Source organism: Nannobrachium achirus (assembly GCF_963921795.1).
Source record: "Nannobrachium achirus genome assembly, chromosome: 1".
Lineage (NCBI taxonomy): Eukaryota > Metazoa > Chordata > Actinopteri > Myctophiformes > Myctophidae > Nannobrachium > Nannobrachium achirus.
Genome location: NC_137810.1, coordinates 25,833,117 through 25,849,023, shown reverse-complemented (window position 1 = coordinate 25,849,023; position 15,907 = coordinate 25,833,117). Strand labels below are relative to the sequence as shown.

The 15,907-nt window shown below is 41.4% G+C and overlaps 1 long non-coding RNA gene across 1 annotated transcript; it reads left to right on the top strand.

Annotated features, from left to right (window-relative positions):
* The first annotated feature begins 5,251 nt into the window (after positions 1–5,251).
* On the top strand, positions 5,252–6,356 carry LOC308292262. Its single transcript, XR_013962391.1, has 3 exons — positions 5,252–5,377; positions 5,664–5,756; positions 6,022–6,356. It is a non-coding gene; the product is annotated as an uncharacterized lncRNA (long non-coding RNA).
* Positions 6,357–15,907: the final 9,551 nt, after the last annotated feature.

The window sequence follows — 15,907 nt, the reverse complement described above, 5'->3', positions numbered from 1 at the left end:
GCACATGACAATTAAGACAGTATTTAGGCCAGCTATATGGTTACCTTTAAAACAGCCTCAGAGTGAACTCTCCCACCTTGACAATAATGTTATTTCTTGATTAGAGCTCTGCATTTAACACCACTAGCCCTTACCCGTTCAAAGATATGAGCTCCAAAATGATGTGCAGTGTGTGGGTTATGGGATGTGCACTGTGCATACAGTATATGAGGGATGGAAAGTAACTTTAACTGGTGCTTGCATGATAATATGTAGGAGCATCAATGTAAGAAATACCCGTTTCGTTTAATCCCCCCCCCCCCACCCGCCTGCGCACACACCTGCCTGCCTGCACACACACACACACACACACACACACACACACACACACACACACACACACACACACACACACACACACACACACACACACACACACACACACACACACACACACACACACACAGAGAGAGCTGGTTAAACATGTTGCCTCATGCTAGATGCAGAATAGATGTGCCTCATGCTAGATGCAGAATAGATAGTAGATACACCATAAAAATTCTAATATACAGTATATGATTTGTGAAAGTGACAAACGGGCTTCACAGTTATGTCAGGTGTGTTCATATGCTAATGGTGATGCGATTTCAGATCAATTGCTCCAGCCACTGAGGAGAAACGCTGTTTCAGACAGACAGACAGACAGACAGACACTCACTCACTCACTCACTCACTCAGACATTCGCAAAATTATAGTATAGATAGTCCCTAACTAGGCTGGCTAGCAAGCTGGCAGACCTAGCTGGATTGAACCCTGAAGTGTGCAATTTGGTACTCAACTTACTTAACTGCCAGACCCCAAGTGGTTATGGTGGGCACGGGGCAGTCACACCTTCTACCACCCTCACCCTTACTTGGCCACACAGTCACTGACTCCATTATAAAGCTCCAAACACCATTGGAAAAGGTTTGCTGACGACAAAGTTGTGGTGGCTTCTATCTCAAACGACGGCGAGGGGACCTATATGGAAGACATGGCAGGCCTGAAAAATGGTCACTTCCTGAATATTGGAGTGACCAAAAAGATAGGATTGTGGACTTCTGTAGCATATAGGCAGAGGCTCTACTGCCCCTACTGTTCAACAGAGCACCAGTGGAAAGGGTAGACAGCTTCAAGTACCATCTCTATATATGGTGTGAAAAAAGCGCTTTCCAGGACCTGTGAGTTGCTGTAGAAGGTGATCGGGTCGAATGAACGCACCACAGGGAGCTCTTTCCTTCCACTGCAAGATGCATATATGACTGCAGGTGCTTGAGTAGGGCAAAAATAATTATGAAGGATAAACACCATCCCATTGGCCATTACTGGACAGTGATGATGTAAAATGTAATTCGCTGGAGGTGTCTCAAAGCCCAGGGCACAAGGCTCAGAAAGACATTCACCCTGTGAATGTCAGATCCCTGACTGCAAACAGTGTGCATATACTGAGATACCGAGACCGCAAACAAACAAACAAACAAACAAAAAGCTTGACATAAAAAGCCCCATGCTGATCATTACAGTGAATTGGGATAGAGATCTGTGAACAATTTCCGTTAAAACAAGTACCCTCTGGCCTGCGTGGAAAAAGGCCATAAAAGCATCCTGCAATTATATGTGCGCACCAAGCTCTGTGAACTTGTGTGAAGTGCCTATTGGTGAATAGCTCACCTCTGGGGATTAGACAAAATGATGTGTAGAGAATCCACCTAAACGAAACAGCACAGCAAGCTGCAAAATCGCTGGTTTGATCGAGAATGCCCAATTGATGACTCTTCTGGAAGAAATACCACATTAACTTTTCCATGTTCCCTGACAGATCGTGCAAAACATTCCCTGTACTGTACAGTATGTGTCTTGTGTAGCTGGTGCTGACGTTAGCTGGGTTTTCTTTCTTCTTTTTTTGATTTATAACAATGTCATCAGTCCAAAGACTCTGGACACTTTAGTCCGACTCTAACTCCTCTGCATTTATTTACAGCACAGAGATAGAGACACTTGATCATGTCTCACTTACGACGCTATATCAGTACACCCGCCCTCCCTCTAATGTTCACTCATTCTAAGACAAACAATGGGCCCAGAGACACTGGAGAAGTGTCATGTTGAAAACAAGGGAAGACTAGAAGCAGTGCTCTTCCGAGCACAGGTCTCCGCCAGGTCAGGTATGTTATTGTGGCCTCCTGGTGGCGCTAATAATAGGCCAATGTGAAAAGGGTGCCATGTATTATTCGGCCTTTCACGGCGATCAGAGAATGCATGCATGATTTGAGGCATTTTGTTCAAAAAATTAGTTTTGCAAAAGTGGACCTGCTGGTGGCGCTATAACAGGCCAATGTGAAAAGGGAGGAATTTGTTCCTTGACCTAGTGGGAACGTGCATGCAAAATTCCTCTGAAATCACAAGCTGCGTTCATGATTTGAGGCATTCTGTTAAAAATGGACCAAACGTGCAATCTTTGGAAGACAATGTTAGCCCAGATATGAAATATCAGACAGATCCATCTTGATCATATGACTATAGAGATACTGTATACTGATTTGCCTGATCTTTGGTGGCTAAAATCTGAAGGAGTAATAGCGCTATAAAAGGCTGATGTAAAAAATGCAGGGCAAAGGTTTTTCCTTGGCCTCTAGGGATTGCGCATATAACATTTTTCCCTGATCAGTGGTTACAGAGTTACAGGGGGAAAAAAAATAATCGGCCTGTTATAGCACCACCATGAGGCTGATTTAAAGAAATGTAAATAGCATTTCTTCCTCTACCTAGTAGGAATGTGCATGCTCAATTTCACCAAAATTGCACGCTGTGTTCATGATTTGAGGCATTTTGTTAAAAACTGACCAATCCTGCAAACTTTGGAAGCCAATGATAGCCAATCAGGATGGAATATGGAAGATTTGACAGATCCATGTCGATCACATGACTGTAGAGATACTGTGTACCGATTTGCGTGATTTTGGGACAAAATCTGTAGAAGTACTGTCCAAAAATGAGTTTTGCAAAAATCTGCCTCATGATGACGCTAGAACAGGCCCATGTTAAAAATCGAACCTCTGTTCGAAGTGGAGCTGTGTGTGTGTGTGTGTGTGTGTGTGTGTGTGTGTGTGTGTGTGTGTGTGTGTGTGTGTGTGTGTGTGTGTGTGTGTGTGTGTGTGTGTGTGTGCAACAGCGCCCCTCCCTTAACATGTGTGGCCAGAAAAGGTTACTGCAGGCTACATACCCGGAGACAGACAGACAGACAAACAGACAAACAGACAGACAGACAGACAGACCCACACACACGGCCACGTATAGGGAGCTCCACACAGCTCCAAAAATGTGGGGCAGAGGTTCTGAATTGGCATCCTTGGAGTGTGGGTGCACAGTATGGCATCGACCAAGTCAACGGTGCCGGAGATTAGCTGTCCACAGATGGAAGGACGGACGGACGGACGGACACACGGACAGACGGACAGGGGCGAAAACAGTCTTCCCCGTGCCTTCGGCCTGGGAAGACGGAGACAAAACTCTAAGAAAGAGTAGATTTCATCCTTCCATCATACTGACACAAATCCTCCAACAGTCCCTCTATTCAAGTCCTGATCTGAATGCAGTTACAGCGGCTCAGCTGTTTCCCTGGTCAAACAGACAGCAGGAGAGCTCCACTGGCAAAGTCATGTTGTTGAATCATGGAATGCATGTGGAATCTAATACTCCAGCTCCAATGCTTGCCTCAGCACCAGCCAAACCCATAAGTACTGTGCGGTAGCTTTGTTTAATGCTGAGAGCTGTGCGTGCTGTAACATGGGTGCTGGACCCTCTCTTCCCGTAACAGAAAGCTGTAAACAAACGGCTCGTGGCCTTTTCCCGTAACTGTCCAACAGAGGGACCCTTCTTCTTTGTGAGACTTTGTGAATCACCTGGCCAGAAATAAACCACTGTGAAATAAAATAACCCTCCCACACGTTTAAAGCAGATCACTGTCAAAAAAACAAAACGTTAAATAATAACGTTAATTTAAAAAAAAACTAAAAAAGATTAAACCAACACTGTCTGCAGAAGACCATTTGGGTTGAAACATGTAAGGATTCTATTTTGACAACGATAAAACAGACATGCACTCTGAGAAATGATTCTGCGGCCGAGTATATGGCACTATTAGAAAAAGTTATATTTACTCAATAAAATCACTGAATATCATGTATGTGATTGTTTGAGTAGGTCACACCAAACGAAATGAGTAAAAATCCAACTGTTCGTTTTGAGTTAGATGTACTTATATTATTTGAGTTAATTTCGTGAGAATAAATTAGTATTTGACCAACTGATTTTATTCATGAATTATACTCAATTTGTTTTGGTAATTTTCCTTCATAATATTTGAGTATGGAGTACTTATATGGATCAATTTAAAAAGACCCTTAATTATTATTCATTCCAACTAAATAATCTTTCATCTCTCACAACAACCTAAACAATTGAGTAGATATGACTAAGATTCAAAATTGTACACAAGGGTTCATGGGAAAAAAAGGGTTCATGGGAAAATTCTACTGGAACATTCTGTCAACAAACAGCAGCAGCAGCAGCACACATCTTTTTCAACAAGAGACCTGGAGAGTGTTTGCAAATATTGGTAAGTAGATTTACTGTATCTTTGTGCATATAGGCTACACAAATGTATTGGGTATAACTTGTGTTCTTTACAAAGGTTTGCAGCTAGTTAAGGTCACAGTGAGGGTAATGTGCAAGCCCTCTAGTCATGACTTTTTGCATTTATTACAAGCTATGCACAGCTGCATACAATGGTGTGTACAATGAAGATAAAATGCACAGGTAGGCCTACATATTATCTACATGTATCTATTATGGTGTTCAATGAGGATTACATGTGTAAAAAACTTGGAAAAAGTATGAAGTAAATAAGCAACATGATTATACAGTATTCCTTGATTTTGGTTTGGCCAAGTAATTATTGGAATCATAAATTGACTAAGCCTCACATGGTGTCAGTTATTTGAATTATTATCTTTTTTTTTCTTCAGAAGGAGAGTTGGCCTGCCTTGTTAGATGTTTACAGAAATGGTTACAGAAATTAGACCTGAATGTGACAGACATCTTGTCATTGTAGTTAACCACTTGTATACCCTAGCATCCCTATCCTGGGGGAAAATACCAGATCTATAATCTCACGTCTTCTTTTTTACTCTCTTCCCCTCATCTCTGTCTTCCAGGTTAGTGCAAAGTTCAGGATGATCACCACACTGAATCTTGAGCCAAAATGTATGGCAATGTTGGACTTCTATACCCCCAAACTACTGTCCATGTTCCAGTCCAAGAAGGGCAGTTTGGGCACAAATGAGTATTCTACTTCAGGTATGAAACTTTCATTTACTCTAACTGCTTTAATTATATTTCACCTGGCTAATGACAATAATTACTACATTAATTTATGCTAAACTCATCTTTATCCCCTGCAACTCTCTCTCCTGATTATTCATTTCTAAATGTATGTCTTAATAGCTACTAAGGACAGTGTCCCAGCTTCCGTTGCTAAAACTGGGTTGTGGAAACAATTGTATTGCCAAAGTTTATGTTAGTTTATGAAAGTGCAGTCATACTTTTTCTTTATTGTTCAAATAATTATGTTTCTATTCTGCAGAGAGGAATCCCCAATCAACGAACACGAGAGGTCATCATCCGATGTCTCGTCGACCATCTGGAAGAAGATAGTGTCAAGATCAAGGACTTTCAAGTTAGTAAAATAAATGTTTTGACGTTTTAATGTCATCGTGGATGAGACCATCACATGCAAAGGAACAGCATAGTGATGTCCAGAGAAGGTTGTGACATTGGCTGAATGGCTGTTGCATCCGTTGCATGTCTGGTCCAACTGATTCAAGATTATGCCCAGGGCTGCATGTGTGGAGACAGCTAGGATTGCTCAATGTGTGTCTGTGTGTCTTGTAACATTTAGCCTGAAAGTGAGCTCTAAACAATTATCTTCACAATGTGTGCAGGAAGGAAGCTGCTGGTGCACCTGTCAGAGTAGAAGAGAAGTTGACAGAGGAGGTGATGATGAAGATGAAGATCTACCTGCTGCAGAACCAAGAGGACTCAATGAATGAACCTACTGATGTAGGTATTGTGATTAAGGGCATCACTGCCCTCAACAATCTTGGGGATCTGCTGCTATCTGGACTGTTCTATGCCTTTAATCTGAGATACCCCAAGAACCTCAGATATGGTCTTGAGATGTTCCAAAAAGTACTAGTTGAGTTGGATCCCGGACACCTTTCAGCCAAAGTTCAGAGACTGAAAAAATGTCTGCTTGCCGACTACTGTTCAGCAAGATGCTCTCAGAACGTGGGTATAACCGACTGAAAGTGGATTTATTGTCAAAACAGCATTTTTGCAATGGTATTTGTTGCTGGTAGTTTAGCATATAGACATTACATGTGTGCATTAAATGCTTATTTATTATTTCATATTCCAAGTTGTGATTTCCTTTCATGCCAAATGGCCTCTGACTGTCTTCTTTAATGTATTTTGTGGTTATGACTTACTGTTTATTTGATGGGCTCATTGTTCTTATGGTGCATACTGTTTGACAAGACTGCTTACTTACAGTATGCACAGTTCAATTAGAGGTACTTATATACAGTATTGTGAACACACACTGCTCTTTAGTAAACAGAACATTTTAAAAGTTTCCTGATCATTATCTTTAAACATATTGTTTTTGCAGGCATTGTTGCATGTAATTTACATACTAAAGTATGTTGAATGTTCATACTTGATGTGGTGTTACACTGGTCAAAATTAGTTGATTAAAAACATAATTATCTGCATAATTATTTAATGTGTATTCATTTGACATCATGTACTCCTGGAGTAAAAGGTAAAGTAAATGAAAGGGGTAAAATGGTACTATGAATTAAATCAATAAAAGTAAATGAATAGAGTAAATGTGACATATTTGTTTTGTTAAATCATACTCTAATATTCAATTAGATCTACTTAATATTTCAATTTATTTACTTGTAGTCTTTTGTGGCATTGACTGAATAATTTAATTATATCTACTCAATTTCTTTAGGTCATTGTACTCAATTTTAGTTGTTAATAAGTACGTAAAAGTTTTGGTTACTTTTACTCAAATTAATTGAGTATCATCTACCTGATTTCATAACAGTAATATTTACTCAATATTTTTGAGTGTAAAAATGTTTCACCAATAAAATTGAGTAGAGCCTAGTTTTTGTTCTAAGAGTGTGTACATCTTAAAACTAAACGTGTCCTGCTGAAATTAAGAGAAGAATCTGTACACCAAGTGGTTAAAGCAACAAGGCTTTTATTCCTTAAATAGTATAAGGAAGAGCCACATGCAGATTAAAAAACATTCCAACAAGAGATACTTGCAGACTTTTCTGGATTTAAAAAACTTCCACTGATGACTGAATTCTTTATTTCTATTTATAACATGACAAATGCATGGGTGTGTATGTACTATTAATTAGGGGATAAAATATTTTCCAAGACAAAAAGAAAACATGTAATAAACATGTAATAATGTTTGCAGCTAACAGACAATTAGACATTGTGAATGCTGGTATGCAAATGTCTTCCCTTTCAGCCCAATCTATAGAAAAATCTGAATATAAGTATCTTGGCATATGGCTGGACGACAAACTCAATTTCAAACATCACATAGATAACCTTGTTGTAAAACTCAGCCGAAAGATTGGCTGCCTGTATATAGAAATAAAACTAGTTTCCCCATGCTCTGTAGGAAAAGGATCATCGATTCCACATTTTTATCTGTAATGGACTATGGAGATAATCTATCGTCATGCAACTACCTCCATACTCAAGCCTTTGGACTTAGTTTACCACTCAGCTCTGAGGTTTATTACTGGTGCCAACTACAACACTCATTACTGTGCCCTGTATGAAATGGTGGGCTGGTCTTCTTTGACTGAGAGGTGCAATAATCATTGGCATCGCATCTCTTCATTTATAAAGCCCTAGTTGGAAAACTACCACCATATATTTCATCCATGCTACGTGAGAAACATATTCACATTCAAACTCGCTCTAGCGACTGGCTGGTCCTTCAGGTTCCTTTTGCTAAATCAGAACTGAAAGACTGCTTTCAGCATTAGTGCACCTGATTCCTGGTTATTAATTGTGTTTTATATGTGTGTAATCTCGACCATTGTAAATTGTAAATTAGGGTTTCCATCAATGATCTGAGAATTTAAATAAAGGTTGAATGAATTTATGCTGCAGCTCTCGTTTTCCCTCTCTTCATGTCAATAGCACAGACAATATATTCCCTTTAGACGCTGGTTCAAAAAGACACCCTCAGCCAGACAGAGTATAGCCATGTAACTGACAGGCGTTAACACTCCCATAACTACACTGTTAAGCTGTGTTAAATACGGTGGGCTGCTTAAGGGCATGACGCTACCCTGTGGCCCATCAAAACCAAATATCTTGGCTTGATTAGCATCCATCTACTGCCCTCCTCCTCCTCATCTCATTTCACACTAAACAAAGTCCCAGCAGGGGGCCAATAGCCGAATCTCCTTATCCCCCATCACCTCCCAGCTGGAACTGCTAGCTGGACTGGTGAACTTGGCTGGAAGGAATCTGTATGCTTTTCCACTTGACTGCACATACCTAATGAGTCAGAAAATCCAACAACCAGGGCCTGGAGGGTTCACCATGGGCATCAAGGAGGAAATGGGTCGTACAATCAGGGCTGAAGTGTACCGCGCAGTGGGCACTGCACAAATTTACAGCAACAGCAAGTACAGCAACCATAACGTCTAAATGAAAGACAAGAGCGCTTGCTTGCTTGCTTGCAATGCTGATGTTCAGTATGTGAAACTGGGCTGGGGGAGGAAGGCACAGGAGGCCGAGTGTGTGAGTGGATGAGGCAGGGATTACCCCTTTGATCTGTAAACCACATCCATACCAGGGCAGCTGGGGGACCTCTCCTCCCAGCCAGGTGCACTCGCTGTTCATCTCGCTTTTGCCAACCCCCCACCAAGCTGCCCCAGAGGTGTGAAATGTGCCCCCAATCCCTTTCCTACACGCCCCATCACCCTGCAGACCTACAGCAGGAGAACATGGCAAAGAACCGGTGGAGGGGAAAGCTTCACCCAGTCGATGGCTGCTGAGATGGCTATGATTAGCTTTGTTGCCAAAAATAGACGATCTACAACATTTCGCAAACTTGTAGATCGGCTATTTTCAGGTGCGTTACACCGGAGCACAGTGTAATTCAAGCCTTAAGGATGAAGGGTCTTGCTCAGGGACACTTTGATACTGGGCGACCTGGGATCGAACCGACTACCTTCTGTTTCACATCACCTCCAGATAGCAGCTCCTCTTTGCACTGTGTGTACTGCAAGGCATGCAGTTTGAGTAGCACCATTGTCATGCCCTTGAGACTTCAAGTTTCCCAACAATTAAAGTTTTGTTCTCTTCAGCTGTCTGTCAGAAGCTGGAGGCAGTGATCTGGAACCAGGTGATAAAGAGCCAGACGGTTCATGTTACAATATGCACATGCAGTTTGACTTTATAATACTTTAAAAAGCTGATTAATTATTAATACAGGATGGGCACAGGATAGACACATAATTAGGGACTTAGGCCAACGATGCTTACAGAGGATTCTGTACAACCCAACCCACTGAACTCAGGGGGTTGGGTTGTACAGTAGTATTAATCCTAAATAATATAATCATAATTAACACTCTTAAATGGCGCATTTATATAACTCCTCCAAGGCGCTTTACAGAGATTGTGCATTACATTCACACACAGATGGTAGAGGAAACCATGCAAGGCTCACCGGTAGCAACTAGGGGTTCAGAGTCTGGCTTAAAGACTCTTCGACACTAACTCTGGGGGAGCCCGGGATCGAACTGGGAACCCTCCAGGTACCCTCCGTATTCTAATGACGGTTTCTCTACCCCTGAGCCACTGCCACCCTCTTAATCCAGAGCAATTTACAGTAAGCATGGTAAATGCATCAAATGCACAGACATAGTAATCTAGGAACATAGTTAAACCAAGAACCTATCATCCGTCTAAACAGTACAATATCCAAAAATGGATATTGTAAAAGGCTGGCTTTGTTAAAGAAATGAAGAAAAATCAGCTTTGTGGAATCCTTTTTCACTGCGTATGGCCTGTGAATAGAATGGCTTATGGCTCAGCTGGTAAGGTGTGTGCCATACCATTCAGTCTGAAGGTCCCAAGTTCAAGCCTTACCTCATGCAGGCTTTATTGTCTCCACCAGCCGAAGGCTGAGGGAGAGTATGTTTTCCCCTCCGTCCGTCCGTCCGTCCGTCCGTGCGTCCGTGCGTGCGTCCGTGCGTCCTCGCAGTTTGTGAACAGCTAATCTCAGTCACCGTTGGCCCGATCGCTGCCAAACTGAGCACACACACTCCCTGGATGCCAATCTAGAACCTCTGCCCCACATTTTTCAAATCAGCCTCATGGTGGCGCTATAACAGGCCGATTTGTGTGGCCTGGTTGTTACCAGCTAATCTCCGGCGCCGTTGGCCCGATCGCTGCCAAACTGAGCACACACACTCCCTGGATGCTAATTCAGAACCTCTGCCCCACATTTTTTAAATCAGCCTCATGGTGGCGCTATAACAGGCCGATTTGTGTGGCCTGGTGGAGACCTGTGCTCGGAAGAGCACTGCTTCTAGTTTAAATTGCATTGCACGAAACATGACCGCATTAATTAATGCATATAAAATCTTTAAAGATTAAATGCTTTTTAGTAGTTAGTTATTTTCAATGTATGACATAATTTGTTGTGAAAATCGAGCCGATCCACAATCTTACAACTTTTCGGCTATTTTCACTAGTTTGGGACATCACATTTCTATTTTTGGTCTCAGGCTAAAAGGTTTGGGAACCAATGCTCTAACCTAATTTAGATCAGAGCATTGGTTATCTAAAGTAGTGTTGCTTCATTCATAACAGAACAATTTCTTTAAAGTCATTACCAGACAACATATAAAAAGCCAGCTCAAATGCTCTAGCTCAAAGGAAAGAGTCGCACCCTGTGAGTCCAAAGGTCAAGGGTTCGATCCCTTTCCCCCGAAAATGTTTTGAGGTGTTCATGTATGGCATTTCCTAATCGCTCTACTGTGTGCTAGAAACCTAGTTACCCCTGTAAGAATTATAAATCTACTTTATTATTTTAAAAGTCAAAATGATGGGGTTGCTAAAATAAATCCCTCATAATATGGGGTCGTGCTAGAAAAAAGTTTGAGAACCCCTGCCTTGGTCTATAGCTTGGCCCCGTTATCACTGCTTGCAGCTATATTTGTTATTTCATTTTTCAGGCCAGTAATCATGATTAAAGAACCATCTCAAAGATAGAAACAACACAGGCACATTTCTTGACGATGAACGGCTCAGGAGAGAGCGTGGTGGCCTGGGAAGTTCACCCCTAAATGTTCTTGGTTCAATACTTTGAGTTGATTCTGGAGCAATACACCACTACTGCTATTAATAGGAAGGATAAGACGCAGAGGACAAATTATATACAGTATGTGTGTGCCAAATGAAACCTTCCACGTTTCACTAAATGTAGGCTGCTGAATCAAATACTCTGTATCTTGCACTATAGTGGATCAGTACCTTGTTAAACAGTGAGGTAAGGTTTGATTATCAATGGACCACACATGTTATTTAGATAGACTTTTTGTATATTTTATTTTATAATGTTTTTACTGAATAGGTGCTTGGTCTACCTATGTTTTTTCTAAGACTACTATTTATGCATTTGATGTATTGATGTTGATGTACTGATGTATTACCTTGCTTATTGTAAATTGCTCTGGATTAAGAGCATCTGATAAATGCCTAAATTGTAAATCTTATACCACACTACTAACTGCATTGCCAGATAAGCTTGAGTGATAAGAAAAGCAACGTTGAAAAATGTCAGCTGAAATCCAGACAAGCACTGCCGCTGGATGCCAAAGGCTACAATCACTCCATGGAGTATAAGTATAAGAGAACTTTCTCTGCCTCTGCTTCAGATCTTCTCTGATAGTGCATATGTTTAGATATACTATGGAGTTGGCCTGGACTCACCTCCTTCATTTTTGGAGAGATGATTGGCAAACAGAAGTGAATGGGACAACTTGAATTAGGCATTCAGTATGTAGATGCTGCTGGCACTGGATCAGAGCATTCTTCCGTGAAATGTGCAGAACAGAGAAGCATGCCTCTGCACAAGGTCTGTTTAGCAGTGACAGATCTGTTTTGCCGGCTGAGTTAACAGTAAGTCAGAGAAAGTAGCAGATAGTAATTATGTAATCTTCCATTAGAAATAAGCTGTCAAGTACTGAAACAATGACCTGAAGTTGTACTTTTCACAGGTGAGCCGTCTAAAAGAGGGTCTGGAGCTAATCTCGCAATCCACATGACCGATCAGCACCACATTATTTTTGTTTTATATTTCACTCTAATTTAATAATGGAAGTTAATGGGGCTCTAAACGGGCTGAAACATGCCGAAATCCGTCATAGATGTCATAATGATGGTCATAGATGACTGACATCACAGGCTGGCCACATGAAATCTGAGATCCACATTGGAGCCATGCTGTTCCCATGTGGATCCCGACATTCACATAATTCAATTGTTTTAGCCATTACCAACAGTGGCTTTGCATGGAGACAAACAAGACCAATAATCAGAAGCTGACAGCCTGCAGCGTTCATATTTCCGGATGAAATCCATAATATTAGCCTGTCGATCAGTCTACAGCAACTCTTCATTCTATTACTATCATACTAGCTGTCACTGTAGCAACACTGCTCATCAAAAGGACTTCCTCATAGCTGAGGAGAGCAGGGACCTCAAGAGAGAATGTTAGAGAGGCAGGGGCTGAAATTTCAAGCTCACAACGTGTCGCGCTGGAGGTCGGCTATTTTCAATGAGTGATACCACATTGAACTAAGCATTATCAAGTCAATACTGGAGATGTGGCTTAACGGCATGGATTTCTACACAGAGAGGGCAATTCTTTGAACATGAGATGCTGCATTCAAGTTCAGGAGAGTTTGTACAAGGCAATTCTCTTGAATGTTGCCTTCAGGTATGGCATGGAAAGAGGGCATTGGCATGTCTTTCACCATAGCAAAAACTGCATTCATGGATCTTGAGAGGGCACTTTTTACAGGCGGGTAAAAGGGCAGGGGCTCAAGCCCTTGATGTCTATGTGTGCACGTGCCTGGAGGAGAGGAGAAGTTGTAGGAGTGTGTATGCGCCTGTGTGCTCGTGCCTGTGTGTCTGAGCATGTGGAGCAGGAGGGGGAGGTTAGGGTAGGCGAGGCATATCAAAGCATCAGGAAGGGCATGGGGTTGAGGGTGCTGTGTATGCTCAGACCTCAGCCATCCACACCGCAGGACGCCATGGACCATGTGATGCGGATGATCACTCTGTTAACCTACCCCCCCACCCTGAAAGTGTCCTTTTGACCCGTCTCTCTTTCCCCTCATCTCTCCTCTTCTCTCTTTCTCTCATCTTGCCACATCAGTTTGGATCCCATTCCAGGCTGCAGCCGCGAGCCCCGACAGGCCAGCGCAGCAAAATCCACCCTTTGGTGTAATGAGCCCAAGAATGCCACCCCTCCTGTTTTAAATTGCATGAATTGCATGTTCTTATACTTATTTGTTTAGGTGAGTGTACTGTAGGGGAGGGCAGTTTGGATACAGGTGTAGGCTTTGTGTGAGAGAGAATGGGAAGAGAGAAATCTGTACCATGTGAGACAAAAATGTGTGAAGGAAGAGAAATGCAGAAAAAATGAAATAGTGTCAATTGGCTGTACAGTATGCTATGAGGTATAAATACACAAAATTAAACTAAACCATAAAGACGCCCTTTATGTCCATATACAGTATGGGCATTCCCATATATGGGCATAAAAGGAACAATACAGTATAAAAGGCCATATACAGTATGGAGCGTGACTTACGCACGGTGCTGCAAGCTTTCATAGTAAATGCGACCTACGGACGCAATAAACTACTAAATAAAAACTTGCATTAACATGAATGTTGACACTCAACCCTCAGCTTAAACTAACAGCCAGCTTCTTCCAACTTCTTTTCTTTTCTTCTCACTGGGAGGAATCCTTCTTTAAGCAAAAGGTGGGGGAATATACTGGCCATGACAGGACATGTTACTTACTTTCACCTCATCAGTGTGTGTATCAGTATCACTGGATGGTGGGAGATGACAGACACATAACAAGATGGAAGACTTGAAGGATGTGTTATGAAATAAACATGAGCGTTGTGAGCCTTGTGAAAGTGGATAAAACGGACAAAATAATCGCATCATGAATTGAATTTGAATTGAAGCATCTCTATCTATCTATCTATCTATCTATCTATCTATCTATCTACCTATCCATCCATGTATCTATCTCGCCTGTATAAGACCAGAATGGGTGATGAGCTCCAAATCATCTATCCCTTTGTCCTCATTTACCCCTGGCAGGCTGGCACTCTAATGCCAGGCTCGGGGCACACCTGGATCAAGATGTAATCAGAACTGTTATACCCCATCTGGAGTTACTGCAGTCAGGCATGCATTGTGATAGTCAGACAGGTGTAAATGCAATCCATATAACCTGCACGCCTTTGTTAGTAAGCATCTGCACATGTGTTAGCAATCACCATGAAACAGTAAAAGAAGGATGGTTGTTGCATGCTGTGTGGTTAAAAGTTTAACCCATCACAATGCATACAACAAAAAACGTTTAAATATCATGTGTAAATGCAAACCGTGTGTTGCGATCATTCATTATGTGGATAATAATCTATATAAGCACATTGAATTGCCTTGTTGAAATGTGCTATACAAATAAACCTGCCTTGCCTTTCAAAACGTTTCCAGGCTGAGATGAGCATAAATAAAATAGAGCATCCATGCAAATACCCTCTGATTCATCATGTCAGTAATTTTTTGTAAAGGCATAACAAATGAGTGAAACATTTTAGGGACAGCATTTGGGGAAACCTACAATCCCATTGATAAAATTGAACCAACCGCCCACTATAGCTGTTGACTATTTGAGAGATGTGCCCTGGCCTGTGCTGACGTATGGATAAAATGAAGACATTCAAGAAATAATGTATGGCTAGATTAAACAGACAGAGAGGTGTGGCTTTTCACCTCCATGAGGAATTTCTCACATCATAACCAAGCTCTGAGCTCTAGGAGAAGAAATGAGGCAAAGGAACACAGTAAAATACTTAACGTTAATTTAACTCATAAGAGAGTAAAATCGGAACCATCTGAGTTGAATATTCTCTAACTTCCTGCTCTGATGAAAATAATGCAATTATAAACATAATTGTTACAATCCCGTCTAGGGGAAGGGAAGGATTGTGCCATAAATAGTTGGACAGTGAAAATAGTTATTAATTTGTCTTGTTTACTTTAGTTTTGAAGATAATTTACAGGGAAATGATGTTTAACAGAAAGTGAAAGGAATGGAATAAATTCATTACGAATGAAAATAACCCCAGGTGCAAACCAATAAACAAACACTCCTACCTAGCCTAACTATCCCAAATCAAAATTACAAAGGATAACAAATCTATTCTACCCCTGTCTAAACTACTCAAAAAGGTGGCGTTTACAATAACCTGGCACTGGTGGTTATACAAACAGAAGACACAACCGTGTTGTGATTGGAATTCAGAAGTGAGTTAGCTCAAGTACAATTCCTTTAATCAAAATCTGTTGTTAGATAGTAGCCAATACTTTGGTGCGTATAAGAAGTAAACACAAATGGGTTCTAAGACTGAGGGACCCTAAACATTTAGTTCCCAAAGTCAGGCTCTAAAC